Source organism: Castanea sativa, chromosome 3 (genome assembly GCF_040712315.1).
Source record: "Castanea sativa cultivar Marrone di Chiusa Pesio chromosome 3, ASM4071231v1".
Classification (NCBI taxonomy): domain Eukaryota; kingdom Viridiplantae; phylum Streptophyta; class Magnoliopsida; order Fagales; family Fagaceae; genus Castanea; species Castanea sativa.
The window spans coordinates 45,035,886-45,052,849 of record NC_134015.1 but is presented as its reverse complement, the minus strand read 5'-3'; the positions used below and the strand labels follow the sequence as shown (position 1 = coordinate 45,052,849).

Genomic DNA, 16,964 nt, shown 5'->3' with positions numbered 1-16,964 from the left:
CAATCTATTGAAGGGTTGACATCGACCCGCCAAGTTTGAAATAAATCGTCGTATGTAAGCTAGTTTTCCTTGTAAGCCTCTGAGTTCTCATAGATTCTTGGGCTCTGGCATTTTCTGGATAGCTTCAATTTTGGACTGGTCAATTTCAATACCGCGGTGCCTCACAATGAAACCAAGGAATTTCCCAGATGTTACGCCGAAAGCGCACTTGCGAGGGTTCATTTTAAGCTGATACTTTCTTAAGCGGTTGAACACGGATCGCAAATCTGCCAAATGGTCTTCCCTCCTTTTTGTTTTAACCACCAGATCATCGACATAACACTCCACGTACTTATGTAATACATTATCAAAGATCTTTTGCATGGCTCGTTGATAGGTAGCACCAGCGTTCTTTAATCCAAAAGGCATTACTTTGTAATAGTAAATACCTTTAGGGGTACGGAAAGCTGTGAACTCTTCATCCTTAGGATTCATTCGAATTTGGTTATAACCGGAAGAGCCATCCATGAAGGATAAGGCTTCATGACCAGTAGTGGCGTCAATCATGATTTCAGTGATAGGTAACGGAAAATCATTCTTGGGACACGCATTGTTCAGATCACGGAAGTCAACGCACACCCGGATTTGTCCATTCTTCTTTTTGACAGGGACAATATTAGCGATCCACTCCGGATACTATACTTCACGAATGAAGCCTGCCTCAATTAGCTTATTGACCTCAGTTTCTATTTGAGGGATAAGCTCAGGCCGAAAGCGTCTTTGAGCTTGTTTTACTGGGCGCACACCCTTCTTTACTGCCAAATGGTGTAAGGCAATACTTGGATTGAGCCCAGGCATTTCTTTGTAGGTCCAAGCAAACACATCTTTATATTCTACCAGGAGCTAGAGGTATCCTTCTTCTTCTGCAGGAGTGAGAAGGGCACTGATGAAAGTTGGTCGAGGTTCTTCAGTAGTTCCTAAATTGATCTCTTTAAGTTCATCAACTGTAGCCTGTACTCCATCTTCCAAGGCTAGGGGAGCTTCATCGACCTCATCCTTTGTGGCTTCATCATCTGACAGTGTATCTTCTTCTACTGTAATATGGAACGAGGATGATACCTCTTCAATTTGCTCATTGTGGACTAGTGACTGACTTGTGTGTACAATCGTTCGCTTTTTGACTTTGAGAGCTCCTTCAATGCTAATATCCAAGATAAAGTTACGCTTCATGCGTGAAGGAATACTACTACGGATCTCATCATTAGCTTTCTCCTCCTTTTGAGCCTCAAAGTTTATTGAGCTTTGAGAGCAAGTATCAATGGGTCTTTTCATTGCCCCCAATCGATTAAAGACTGATCCACACGCAAAAGTGTCCCGACTTTGCGTTAAACAAGCCGTATTCAACCTGTCGAACACTGTAATTTGTGACGATGAAGCCTTAATGCGATCGAATACTGAGATGCGTGATGAAGAGTGATCTTTTCTTTGATTCGAACTTTCATCGACCTCTACTGTTATGTATTGGGAACTTGAAGCATTGCTTCTTTTATTGATCCATATTTGAGCCGGTGGTTCTGGAGTATAACCTATTCCGGTCTTTGGGATAGGAATTTCATGCCCTTCAAGTCGCATTTTCCCTTGCGTTTTACTAAGGCCGTGCATCTTTTCTCCGGTGGCTTCTGGAATTAGTTTCCCTAGGCCGCTTTGTTTTGAGAAATCATAGCCTGCTTTGGCTAATAGCCTATATGCCTTTGGGTCAAACCATTCTTTCGTTCGTTTACTTGGTAGAATACCATGCTCTGTCAGACTTTGTGAAGACCTCACGAATCCATTTAGTGGCTTTGAGGGCAAAGGATTTATGGATGAAGTTAAAGGCATTACATGATTTTCTTTCAATATGGCTACATCCTTCATCGTGATCTTTGTAGGAGGTCTTCGCATGTCCGTTGTAGATTGAAGGCATTCCGTGAATGATGATTGTCCGTTCTTGCGGCGTGACAATGGTACATAATGAAGGAATGGAGGGTTATTGGGAGGTGTAGAACTTTCCGCTCTTTCTGAATTGCTAGTAGATTCACTAGACTGGTTTTTCCCATATCCTAGATCTTCCTTTGGGGAAGGAATATCCTTTTTAGTGATGAATTTAACATGCTTCTTTTCACCCTGCTTGCTTTTCATGGACGGGACTTCAACTGGGAGAACTTCATTAGGGATATCATCTTCTACATAAAACTTCGCGTCAGCAAAGTGAGCTTCAGTCTCAGAAAAAGGCTTCAAGTCGGCATTGACTTTCTTTATTCCACTTTAAAGATACTTGAAACATTGGTGCAAAGTTGACGGCACTATTCTGTTCCCATGGATCCACGGACGTCCTAACAACATGTTGTAGGTTGTCTTGGCATCAATGACATAGAACAAAACATTGCTTGTCAATTCTCCAATAATTAACTCCAAGTGTATCATGCCGATAGCGCGTTGTCCTCCTTGGTTAAAACCTTGTATGACCAAGCGACTGTGTGATAATTCCTCCATAGCAAGACCAAGTCATCTCATTGTCATTTTTGGTAGTATATTAATAGCTGAACCTCCATCAATGAGAATGCAATCAATCTTTTGTTCACGAGCATAACCGGAGACATAAAGTGGACGATTATGAGGCTTAGAGCCTAACAATAAATCTTCGTCAGTGAAAGTCAAGTCTGGAAAGCACGCGCAACATTCCCGTATTTGTTGAAGTGTATTGGTACAAGGAGTGTAAATCTTTGGCTCTTCAAGAGCTTGTGTGATCTCTTCTTTTGGTGAGGTGGAGGATTGCGAGGGTTCAACTTTATCAACCTGAGATTTGAGTTGTTCTAAAGATGACAAAGTCTCATTTGCACTACCATAGTCAACACCCTTTTGTTTTTCATCAACTTCGCAATGAGAGACCGTGTGAACAGCCTCTGTTGACTTGTTTTGAAAGAATTTTATGGGAAAGAATTCTTCCAATGTGACGAGACTTTGAAATTTTTGGGTTTGTGCCGGATCATCATACATTTCTGTTCTTAATCTTTCTTTCCTTTTATCATTCTTTCTTCTTGACTGCGGCTGAATTTGGTTTTGTGCTTTTCTAGACTCTTGGGTGATCAAATGAAGAGGGAATACTCATCTCTTCTTCCATCTCTTACGAGTAACTAGCGTCCAACCCTCTTCTTCATCGACTGTTGACTTTTTATCATCATTTGAGTTATAATCAGATGCTTTTTGTGGGAGCTAAACTTGCACAGGTTCCAAAGAACCAAATCAGATGAGCGTGGTATTTGCCCCCTGCTTAGTAGTTGGAGACATGCAACTAGGCGACCCGCAAGCAAATGTTACAAGGTTTGACTGAGCAACATCACTAACATCTAAGTCGATTTTCCTTTCCTTGGCTAGCTTCATGATGAGTTCTTTAAGAACAAAGCATTTTTGGATTGGATGACTTATGATGCGATGATACTTACAATAGTTCGGGTCATCAACGTTTCCTACTTCTTCCGGTCGTTTGCATTCTAGCAATTCAATTAATTTCAGTTTGAACAATTGTTCTAGCATTTCAGGTATATCAGCGTCAAGGAAAGGATACACCTTTTGTTCCCATTCCTTGAGTGATGAGCGACGCGCCTCGCGTCGTTGACCTCCCTCAGGCCTCTTCTCATTAGCCTTCACATTTCCTGTTGAAATTTTGACTAGGGCAGGGTTGACATTCATGGAGTGTTTGACATTACTTTTCGTATTCCTGTCATTTTTCCTTATTTCTCGCCTTTCTTTCTTTTCTTCAGGTACAGGAGGTTTCATATTTTCATGGCACAAGATACTTAATTCCATGTCATGTGCACGAGTTGCCAATTCTTCGAATGTTCGGGGCTTTATCCCTTGCAGGATGTACAGAAGTCCCCAATGCATGCCTTGGATGCACATTTTTACAGCAGATATTTCAGACAATCTATCCTTACAATCTAGACTCAAAGAACGCCACCGATTGATGTAGTCAACAACGGGCTCGTCTTTCCACTGCTTAGTATTGGTAAGCTCCATCATGCTTACTGTACGGCGTGTGCTGTAGAACCGGTTGAGGAACTCCCTTTCAAGTTGTTCCCAACTATTGATTGACTCGGGTTCTAAGTCCGTATACCAATCAAAGGCATTCCCTTTCAGTGAACGAACAAACTGCTTTACAAAGAGGCCTCCTTGAGTCCCTGCGTTCTCACAGGTTTCTACAAAGTGAGCAATGTGTTGCTTAGGGTTTCCCTTGCCATCGAATTGCAAGAACTTGGGGGGTTGATACCCATTTGGCAATCTCATATTGTCAATGCGCTTCGTATAAGGTTTTGAATATATGAGAGAATGTGTAGGAGAACCTCCATATTGAGCTCGTATGGTGTTCGTTATCATGTCCTGCAGTTGTTGGACAGATATCGAGGCCATTGAGGGGGAATGTCCTTGTTGAGAAGTGCCTTCACCTCCTTTTCCTTTATCACCCCTACTGTTTTCTCCTTTCAAGGTAAAGCCAGGAGGGTGCTCAAGGTCAAGATTTGATTCACCCGAATCTTGGACTTCCAGTTTGTTCATTAGGGTTGCAATTTGGACATCCTTATCTTCAAGTGCTTTTGTGAGAAGGGTGACCCTTTGTTCCATTTCAGCCATCTTTTCTCCCATAGTAGAGGTGTTAGTCATCATTACTGGCATGACCTCTAGATATGATGGATAAAATGATGAGACAGGATGAGTCAAAGGCATTTTGTTCCTTAAGTTTCTCATCATGGGTGAAGAGTCTATAGAAAAGGTCTTTGTTGGGGATGATTTATCATTGATCTCAAAATCTTTCGAGACAGATGAATCCTTAGTGGTAGCTTTCCTTTTTGCAAGAAATTCCAGAGAGATGGTATTATGAAGCTTGCTTTCTTTAGTTGATTGAGGTTGCGGTTGATCAAGAGCTTTGGATCAACTACGAGTGATTGGGCCGATATAATCATCTGCGATGGCAGCATCCCTCACCGATTTTTGAGCATTCTTGTTAGAGGCCATCGAAGCTAGTAGCAAATCGAATTTCTTTTCTTTTGAAGGAGAAAGAGATGAAAGGCAGAGAGGTCCCACCGGGCGTGCCAGAATTTGTAGACGACTAAATTCTTAGTTCGAAATAAATCAAACAAGTAAAATAGTTTCACAAATGCGAATTTGTATTGATGAATATGTGGTACAATTCTCTGTGATTACAAAAGAGTGATCCTCTGATTCGATCTCCTTGAAAGTTTTGTTGATTAGAATTGTGGTGATGTGATTTTAATTCGAACACAAGATATCCTTCAATTTGGCTGAGGAATGGATCGAAGATCTTTGAAACAGAATTACAATGAATCTCTAGCTATGAGCTTGTTAAAAATTCTTTGTTCTTCATGTGTTCTTCGTGTTCTTCGTGCGTTCTTCTTTTCTGAAGGTTTGTGGTGGAAGTTCTTCAGAGCTTTAGAGGCTAGAATCCTTAGAACTTCACTGATTTGTGGTTCGTTGAGGTTTCTGGAGGCTTTTGAGCTTGATTCTAGTGACCTTTGAGATCTAGACAAGTTGTTTGGATGACTTTGCTTCGAATGTTGTTTGTATTCGAGGTTGAAGTTCTTGAAATTCTTGGAGGCTTTGGGGTTTGATTCCAGCAGAGCTTCTGGATTTCTGAACTCAAGATATCTTCTTCCTTCTGTATTCGTCTGTGTGTCCTCTTAAATGTCTTAGGAAGGCTTCTATTTATAGGAGTTTAGGGGTGGGTGAGCGACACGTGGCGGAGTCTGATTGGTGACACAGGTCACAACCTAATTGGTCCGCTTATGTCATCGCTTACACGTGCTGATTGCTTGTGTCATCGCTTACACGTGCGAGGCTGCTTGTGTCATCGCTTACACCTGCTGATGCAGTTTCATGCCTTTATTTCAATGACACTTGGCAAATTTCTATTGGTTTCTGAATAGTGATGGCAAAACCTAGCAGCAGTACGTGGCGCTTTGTAATTGGTTGTATTTTGTGGACTTGGTAGTATGATGTGTCAGCTTGTGATAGGTCGGGAATTTTCCCTCTCTACAGCATGAAAGAATAATCATTAATTAGAAAGCGTTAAGAATAGCATTAATATTTTTAAAAAAATTCGTGAAAAATCATTAAAAAAATGTGAAGAATAGAACGAGCTCCATTAGTAACATAACTACATAAGGAAACTGTACAAGCAATTAAATAATATGTTATGTTGCTATTTAGACAATGCTTATTTTTCTTAGGACTACAAAAGAGTAGATGGGTACACATCCCTCCATGTTGTTTGAGCTAAAGGAATTTATCTCCAACACAATCTCATTTGTTATGAGGTAGAATGTGTCGTTGTCAAGGTTTCTCACATCTCCTCCAAACATGAGTGGAGACTTACCATAGACCAAAAACTCACCTGCAAAAATAAGAAAGATAAGGTCAAAATAGAGTGCTTAGTTATTTTTAGGGATATAGAGAACTAACTGATTTGTTTTTGTCAGGTTCTAAGACCTTAGGGATTAATGTATTAGAACTTCAATGTGTATTGTGTTGGCAAACCATGATCAAAACATTTAGTCTAGGTTTATACTTGCTCAAAATTTGGTTTAATGTAAGTCTGGAATCGAGTAATTGCAGGAAATTACTGTTCTATTTCTGCATGGCTTGATCGATCGAAGAATAGACTCAATCGATTGAGAATCGTGCATCAGGAATTTTCTACAGAATTTTAAATCAACCTAAACATAGTTCAAGCCCATTAAGGATTAGGGTTTCAGATCTACTTCTCCCACTATAAAGGAAACCCTAAACACGTTTTTAAAGACTTCTAAGAGAGAGAAAAGTGTGCCTCTTTTTGGATCTAGGGTTTGTACCCAGAAGCTCTCTAGAGTCTTTGTTGTTGCTCATATTGCTGTTTGTGTGAATCTCTTGTAAGATCTGAGAGGTGCTTGCCTTCACACAAGCTTGGGATTATCAAGAAGGAGTTTTCTTCGAGAGTTTGATGATCATTCAGTTGCTGCCATAAGAGCTTAAAGATACACAAGCGGGGGTGCTTGTACTTGCTGGAGAATCCAAGAAAAAAGGAGTCCGTGGTCTCGGAGCTTACACATGGTCATGTCAGTAAGTTCTACTGGTGGGTAGCAATAGGATGTTAGTGGTCTAAGTCGCTATTGTACAACTTTGATTCTTTTATAGTGGATTCAGGTTTACCTTGAGGATAGCTAGGTTAAATTCTCCCTAGGTTTTTTATCGGTTTGGTTTTCCTAGGTCATCATATCTTTGTGTTTTTATATTCCGTACTTTACATTGATATGATTATATGATTGTGATAACCTAGATCTGGAATTTGGACTAAGTAATAACTTGGCTTGTTAACTAGGTTAATCCAATTGTGGCTTAAAGGGTCTAAATAAACTCTACAGTTTTTCTAGAGATATTTGAGTTCATTGCTTATCTGCAGTAAGGTTAGATGTTCTGTGCAGACCTTAATTTTTTTTGGAGCAAGGTGTGGACCTTCATTTGAATCTAAATTATTGGAAAAAAAATTAAAGTTATTTGTAGTTTTTTATATGTCTAGGCTAGGCTCAACTTAAATAGTCAAATGTATGCATTTATATTCTGGGACTTCTGAAAATCTCTAGTCAACTATTCAATGATCTGTCATAGATATATAACATGTTTCAAGTAAAGAAGTAGATTGGAGAACTTGTTTCTAAAGCCATGCCACTTGGTCTAGACAGACATACTTCTGTTTTAGTAGAAGTCACTCAACAGACTTGGAATGACAAGTTCTTTGTTTGTAAACATTGAATTTGAAGTGATGCACATTATTTGAGTTCGACTAATGGACCTATTTGAAACTAGAAACTGCTAGGTCAAGATCTTTCCCTAAATGTGACAGCAAAATCACTTAAACAATAACTAAGTTAATTGATATATCTAACAGTATTACTCCAAGGGTGGCAATTCATGTTTGCATGTTGGGTTCGTATTGACTAATGAGTTTTTGATTATGAGGGTCAATACTAACCCGACATGTTTATTAAACTAGTTAAGATTCATTTACCCTAGCATGATCTGTTTATTAAACGAGTCAGTCGCATCGACCTACTTATCGGATTTTATAAAGCGAAAAAAAATACAAAAATCTTAAAATTAACCCAATTGATCTAAATTATGAAAAACCAAACAACTAGATTTTTTAATTTAAAATTCAGAACTAATGAGTAACTTTATCTCAAATAATCAATCAAAACTAAAGTATATCCCAATATCACAAATAAATCAATAACAATATGTCAAACACAATAACTAATAAGTTTATATACTTAGGGTTTTGAATGGTATATTGGTAAAATGACATTTAGTTAAACTAGTTAGATGGGTCAAACGGGTTCCGTGAATTTTACACAAAGACACGTTTATTAAACTGGTCAATCGTATCAACTCGAATATGACATGAACCCGTTAAGTTTTAACTCATAACTTGCTAATTTCGTGTCATGTCATATTGTGTTCACATGTTGAATTTTGCTACCCCTACCGTAGTCTATAGTAGGAAAGCCACTAATAATTTATAGATCCAAAAAATAATACACATATATTATTTTTATAAAAAAATTAATATACGTACATATATAATTTATACTTAAAACATGTCTTTAAAATAATTTATTCTAGAGGTCACACAAAAAAATAGATTTATTCTACATACCATTTTTCTCAAATAGAAGAAAATTTCATCAACTCATTTTTATATAATTGAAGACAAATATTTTCTTTCATTTTTATATAATATGCTTCCAATTATATTAATCTCAAATTACTATTCTTTAAACACATTTCAATAGATACGGTAGGATTTAAAATCTGTAAGGTCCATTCCATAATTATTGTTCTTTATCATTAGGATAAAACACTAATTAGTTTCTTTTTTGTTTAGGTTGGATTTTAACCTAGATCTTTAATTTAACCACAAAAGACTTTAATCATTATGCCTAACTAGAACTCACATTCTTTAAACATTATAAAATCAATGTTTTTATCAAATAAAATAAATATTACACATTGAAAATTAAATATAGGAAATCATAAATGTTTACAAATCAATTAATTTCAATAAATTAAATAATAAATGTGACTTTTAAATGTCTTGATGTATACAATGTATTATAAGAGAAATATAACAATGACCATACTAAATAAATAAATAACTTTTCTCTTGTTTATAAAATATAGGTGAAAGAAGTAGGTCATGTCTCAAAATTTTAACCATAAAATCATAGCATTTTTACTTCTAATAAAAAAAAGGTATTCATGCATTCGTGTATCCTGGACTTTCTAAATACATAATAGCATATCCAAGAAAGAAGAAAAAGAAGGGGAAAGTAACAAGAAAATTCTTCATTAGATGTGTCATGTATGAAGAAAAAGTAACAAGAAAATTCTTTATAACCTGGATCTGTAAGCCATCCTTGTGGTAGAATATCCAAGTCAAGCCAAGACTCCCCCAGCGAGCTATTAGCTCCTATCAAATAAGCTGCAGCAATGTCCCTAATATAAAATAAAAAATAAAAAAAAATTCTATAATCTAATGCATATAGCTCAAAGAAGCAGTAAATGGAAAATAAATCATGATTATTAAGGGAGACTTATTAAGCTCCAAAATATCCTGAACAGAAACAGATCAACTGTCTTTTCGATCACCTTGAAACATCGAAATGAGATGCAACATCTCCCCATGAATCCCAATCATGCCCACTTATCCTGTACATGTTCGCCAGTCCACTCACATTCCTGACCATTTCTGGGGTCACACTGGTTCCAGGAGACAGTGAATACAACATGGGGTGGATAAGTTGCTGCAGAACCTGAGCAAATTAAGGCAACACCATGTAAAATAAATCCGTCATGCAAAATATTGTAGAGAGAGATAGAGTGTATGCATCTTACGTCTGAAACAACGCTTATTTCATTTATATCCAAGTCGTCACCAAACACACAGTCATGTTTCAGTGTTTCATAAGAAGGAAAACAAAAGCAATCAATGTCAAACTTTGAAAGTGGAAAATAGATTGAGCTACATGCCCAAATTAAAATTTTCAAAAACAATGGCCAAATTAATTACCCAAATCAACACCCCATTCAGCATACTGTGTATAGAGTGACTGTAAGAAGGCTTTTCCTGCTCCCAACTTGGTATCTACACTCATGAAACCATTTTGCATCCATGAACATGTCCTTTCCTTAATCCCTATATCTTCTGCACTCCACTTTCAGCCAGACTCTTCGAATATGTTTGGTAACTGTCTTTTCTCTTTATTTTCTGTTTTCAAAAAGGATTTTTTATTTTTAAAACTAAAAAACCCATATGTCATGCACTTTATTGGCTACTTCAGTGAACCCTTTTCCACCTCTAGAGGAAGGCCACCTATCTGGGTCAGGGATCATCCTCCCGCATTCATCAATTACATCAAATCCTAGAGAGTCAGCGTTAGCACCTTCCACCTTTCTTCGATACCAAAGAAAATCCACCACAGCATACTACAATGCAGAGATAAAAAGGGGAAAAACACATTACTAATAAGTTTCATTAGTTAATCAATATGTCAATCTTAATAGTTAATACCCTGAAAATGAATTATAGATATCCACCAATTCAAATCTGATTTTGCTTCCTATCATTTTAAACTTGGAGTATTTTATTTTACTCCAAAAAGGAAAGTGAAAGGAATACTAGGCAAGTTTTGACTGATGGAATATAAAGTGGAAGATAAAAAGTTAGAGAATTTTGTATCTGCAGTCTTCCTACCTCATATCCACTAGAGAGTAGACGCTCATATATAGTTTGAGCATTTTGCAAGAACTCTTCTTCGGAAATGGTCCAACTAAAGGAATCGTAGGAGTTCCAACCTCTAGGTGGGGAGCTTACTTGTTCCGGTAACACATCAAATAGAGTTTTGGATGATACCCTGAATCATGACACCATTTGTACACATAATTCCCTTCATAAAACTAGTAAACCATATCTCATAACCTTGGCACAATCTAAATAAATAATTCGACAACGACCGGAAAAAAAATATAGATATGAATCATAAAAATACTACACTCATTGTTAAATTACTGATTGTCCTAAAAGTTTAAGCTATTGAGATATGGTAAATTTAATTATTTAACCAATACTTCTAACACTTCCTCTCACGTGTGGGCTGAAACTGCCATTTAATAGGTGAGGCCTAACACATGAGAATTTAAATTGAAGGTAGAGTAGAGGAGATAAGGATCGTATTCAAGATTTCATGCTCTGATACTATATTAAATTACCAATTGTCCCAAAATTAAGCTATTGCAATATGGCAAATTTAATCATTTAACTAATACTTCTAACACTCATGAATTCCTTTCAGCATACTTTCTTTGCTTTCTAATGTTATACAAAGTGAGTGAACTTGTTCCAAAATTTTTAGTACTAAGGCTTTTGTGGAGTTTGAGTTGGTTATAAAGTTAAAAGAAAATAATAACCTCTGCTTTTATAGTTTATGCACTAATCTTCATTAATATCATGAAATATGTGCATCGAAACTAATTACATATTGAGAGCTAAAGGGAACAAAATTTGGTTAAATAGGTGTCAATCTAATATGCAAGGAAATTCATTTCCAAAATGATAATCAACGAAGACCTAAATTAATTGTACATATATAGCAAAGAATTTAGAAAAACACAAAGAGAGTTCCCCCCAAAACCCTAACCAAAGCCTATATTATTGTTGTTGTTGTTACCACCTAGAAGGTCCTAAAATGGGCTAACTTATCAAGAATCTTATAACCCAACTAATTAAAACTTTTTGATGTTTCCAATGGAGACATCCTGAGTTCAAATCCCCCCCCCCTTTCCCAACTATCAAACTAATAAAAAAAAAAAGGTATATCGCAAAGTACACCCTAAAGTTTAGAGTTGCTTAGATTTTACACCCTAAAGTTTAAAAATTTTGATTTTACACCCTAAAGTTTGGTTATGTTAGCAAAACCACATTCTTGGTTCAATTAGTTTTGATTGTTAAGTGAAAAGTCACCATCTGAACCTATTCCCAAATCAAAACAGCAAACCATCCTAGGGTTTCTTTTCTACTCATTGTGTACCCTAAAAACCCAACGGCCATGGCAAGGGCTTATATAATTATTAAGGCATCACTCCCCCAAACAAGAACTTGAAACCGTTTGCCTCTCACATATAAAGAAAGAAAGGGAAAAAAAAACCCCACAGTATAGAGTACAAGCAAAGCCTTCGACTTTGATGATGACCAACTTGTTTTCAATGCCACGCGCTATCATTAGCTCCATTAGCTTTGCCCTCATTGCTATATAGCGTCAAGAAATTGGCGAAAATGGCTCACTACCACTATTTAGCAAAAAAATTAGAAATCTATCACTGTTTTGAAAATATATAAGGATCTACCACCTTTTTGAAACTCAAGTTTGTAAAACTCAAGTTTGCCGTGAAACTCGAGTTCCAAAAACTCGAATTCTTTGAAATAATATACTTCAAATTTTCCAAAAAAAATTTCCATGGTACTCAAGTTCCATATGTGGACGACTAAATTTCAAGTTTGAAATAAAGTCAAACAAGTAAAATAGTTTCACAAATGCAAATTTGTATTTATGAATGTGTGGTACAATTCCTTGTGATTACAAAAGAATGATCCTCTGATTCGATCTCCTTGAAATACTTGTTGATTGGAATTGTAATAATGTGATTTTGACTTGAACACCATATATCCTTCAATTTGGCTGAAGGATGGATCGAAGACATCTTTGGCTATGAGCTTGTTAGAATTTCTTTGTTCTTCGTGTTCTTCGTGTGTTCTTCATCTTTGAAGGTTTGTGGTGGAAGTTCTTCAGTACTTAAGAGGCTTGAATCCGTATAGCTTCGCTGATTTGTGGTTTGTTGAGATTTTTGGAGGCTTTTGAACTAGATTCCAATGAACTTTAAGATCTAGGAAGATGATTTGGATGATTTCTCTTTGAATGTTTTTCGTATTTGAAAGTTTGTGGCAGAAGTTCTTCGGGGCTTTGGACGCTTGAATCCATAGTGCTTCCCTAATTTGTGGCTTCTTGAAGTTTCTAAAGGCTTTTAGGCTTGATTTCAGCAAACTTTAAGATCTAGGCAAGTAGTTTGGATGATTCTGCTCCGAATGTTCTTCGTATTCGAGGTTGAAGTTCTTGAAGTTGTTGGAGCCTTCAGGGCTTGATTCCAGCAGAGCTTCTGTACTTCTGAATCTTCATGGATGCCTTGGTGTCTTCCAAGATCTCTCCCAATATGTCTTGGTCTTTAGGTGGGTCCCAAGATGTCTTGGTATCTTGGTGTGTAAAAATGCCTTAGGAAGGCTTCTATTTATAAGATTTTGGGGGCGGGTGAGCGACACGTAGCGAAGTTTGATTGGTGACATGTGTCACAGTCTGATTGGAGGAGCTTTAAGACTTTTTCTCCAAGACACGTGGAATCTTTTGATTGGCCGAAATGTTTTGATTTTTAAGATGACACATGTCAACACCCGATTGAACTGCCTGTGTCATTGCTTACACACACCGGGCTGCTTGTGCCATTGCTTACACGTGCCGATGTGTGATTGGTTTTTGCATGCATTTTATGTCTCTATTTCAATGATACTTGGCAAATTTTTGTTAGTTTCTGAATAGTGATAGCAAAACCTAGTAGCAGTACGTGACACTTTGTAATTAGCCGTACTTTGTGGAATTGGTAGTATGATGTGTCAGCTTGTGATAAGTCGGGAATTTTTCCTCTCTACACCATGAACTTGAGCACCATGGAAAACTCGATTTCACCAAACTCGAATACCCAAAAAGCGGTAGATCCCTACATATTTCTAAAACAGTGGTAGAATACAACATAGTTTGCAAAAAGATGCTATTTGGCTATTTTCGCCTCAACAAATTTGCCATCAAGGCCTATAATATTACCTTGGTATTTAGGAATACTTGGGCTTCTCCTCATATCCATACTTCCCATGTACTTTTGCTACTTATTTTTTGGAGTTTTAATCCTCAACTATTACTTCTTTTATTTAGACCATAATTCTTCATCTGAGGGCTGAGACCAACATGGTGGATTGCCTAGAAATTCTTCTTAGCTGACAGATCACCTTGCTGACTTTGTGGTTGCTGGTTTCGTGGGGTTCATGACAAGGCCGAAGCCTAAACATAGAGTTAGGAGAGGCAGCTTTGTTACTGGTTATGTATAGTGACTTCGGCCTTTGACTCTGCTGCTTAGCAGCGGATTTTTTTTTTTTTTTTCTTGTCTTTGATGTGTGTGCTATTGGGTAAGAATTAAATTATTTTGTTTAAAATTTTTTAAGGGTCAGATTTGTTTTGGGTAAAATTGGTTGATTATGCTCAATTTTTTTTTAGTTGTACTATTGGTAATTTTTGTTGTTGGACTAATTATTTTGAGTTTGTGTATTTTGTTTTAAATTTTATATTTATAAATTTTTTTATGGTCTTTAAAATGAGGAAAATTCTACAGCTACAAATTTTTTTACAAATTGCTAATATGATGAGTAGTTATTGATAAGTGAACAAAATAATGTAAGTGGTGGGCCTAAATGCAAACCAATAAGAATTTGTTATCTTAACAATTTGTAAAAATTTTGTGACTATAACAATACTCTTAAAAGAATCAATGATATTGTTAAAAAGATAAAAGTGTAATGTTATAAAACAAAATTGCTAAAATTAGTACCCATATATATAATACTATTTTTTTTTTTTAAAATTGGGGGGGGGGGGGGGGGCATTTTCCCCCAAGTCCAACCTTGGCTCCATCCATGGTTCACAATGAGTAGAATAGAAACTTTAGGGTGGGTTTGATGTTCTGATGTGGAAATAGGTTCAGATGGTGAAACGGTGTCCTATAAAATTCCAGATTTTGTGTTGTGAGTTTTGGGCTAAAAGGGACGTTTAAGGCATCATTTGGCAATAGAAAAAAAAAATTCAACATGACCAAGGGTGTGGTTTTGCTAACGGAACATAAAATCAAATTTTAGGATGTAAAATTCAAACCACCCCAAATTTTAGGGGTGTACATTGTAATTTACCCTAAAAAAATACTCAAGTCATCAATATTATAGATAGGGTAAAATGCAAAACTAACCCTCTAAGTTTCTTTAGATTTCATTTCAGTCTTTTAAATTTACTTTTGTTCATTTCAGTCTTCTAACTTTTAAGTTTATTCAATTAAGGCTTTTCTATCAACTTTTGTTATATGTTGTGGTTAATTTTTTTTAATTTTATAAATTTTTCTTCAAATTTTTTAAATTAAAAAAATCAATTAATGATTGAAAAATATTTTCCAGATTTTTTTTTTTCAAAAAATTTTAACAAAAGTTAACGGAAATACCTTAATTGAATAAATCTGAAACATAGAGAACTGAAATGAACGAAAACAAAGTTAGAGGACTGAAATGAAATCTAAAGAAAGTTAGAGGGTTAGTTTTGCATTTTAGCCTTATAGATAGATAGATAGATAGATATATATATATATATATATATATATATATATATATATATATATATATAAATTTTAATTTTGTAATTAATGTATGAGAAAATGATTAATCAGTTCAAACAGTTATAAAATTGATTGTCATTTTTATGTACAAAGGTTTGCAATTGATCATTATTATTAGATGCAAGGGGGGTCATGGCCCCTCAGCTTTTTAAAATTTCCAATAGAATAGGTATAAGATCAAGAATTAAATCAAAATTTTACTCACTGGTCCCCTTCAATTTTAATATTTGAGCACCTCTCTCTCTCTCTCTCTCTCTCTCTCTCTAATTAAACATCGGCTCTATGCTTGCTATTATATTATTGAATACCTACGTGACAGGCAAAGTTCATTGTTGGCACACTAAATGCTTACAAGGCCATTAAAATAAATAATAATAATAATAAATTTTGGCATTTGAAAAAAGCCATGACAGCATCTAAAGTATTAAAAAAAATTATCAATTTTAACTAAATAAAAAATAATAAATAGAATTAAAGACCAAAAATCACATGAATTGAGATTTGAGTTTATCTTGAACAAAAACACACACACACACACACACACATCATATTTGAGTTTCATATAATTTCATTTTACTCTTAGAGGTACCCCCCCCAAAGAAAGATTTATGGGTCCTAGGTCCATCCTTGATTAAATGTGAATGCAATGTGCAATTTTTAGAAAAATATAATAAAATAGAGGTAGAAGAAGCACCTTGTTGGATTCAAAAGAATGAATAGAAAAGAGAGAGGCAAATACGTTGGCAATGATCTTCATCTGGTTGGATAGTTTTTAGTTTTTAGTTTTTAGCTACTAAGTAGAGGAGAGTGGTGTGTTGTTTAAATAATACTACTTCTGCTTGAATTGAATGCCTGAACGGTGTTGCTGTCTGAATTCGTTGCCTAGATGTTGTGCTTTTTTACATCTCGTCTAGGAAGAAAGAAAAGAATGAAAAGAATCATTTTAAAATATTCTTCTCTTTCATTGTTTGGGACTTTTAATTTAGGGAATGGAAAGTTCATATTCTTATTTGAGAGTTTAAATGAGAGGGAAATGAACGGGTAAGAGAGATCACATTCCTCTATATTCCCTTAAAATCTCAAATTTTCATTCTCCCAAAATTGAGAGGAATTTGAAGGAATGAAATTAGATTTAATAAAATTTTTACTAAAACTCTAAAATATTCCTATATGTTTAGCCATTTATTTTAAAATAGGGGTCTAATAATACTATTAGTATAAAATGATTTCATTCATTTCCCTTTATGTTACTCATAAACAAGTTTACTTACCTTCTATTTCTTTATTAATTTAAAACATCCAAACGAAGTTACTTAATACCATTTCATTCATTTCTTTTCCATTCTTTTCCCTTACTTAAATACATTTCA

General features: G+C 35.7%; 1 pseudogene; it reads right to left on the bottom strand.

Annotated features, from left to right (window-relative positions):
• Window positions 1-6,233: 6,233 nt before the first annotated feature.
• Window positions 6,234-16,351, bottom strand: LOC142629023 (alpha-galactosidase mel1-like; annotated as a pseudogene).
• Window positions 16,352-16,964: the final 613 nt, after the last annotated feature.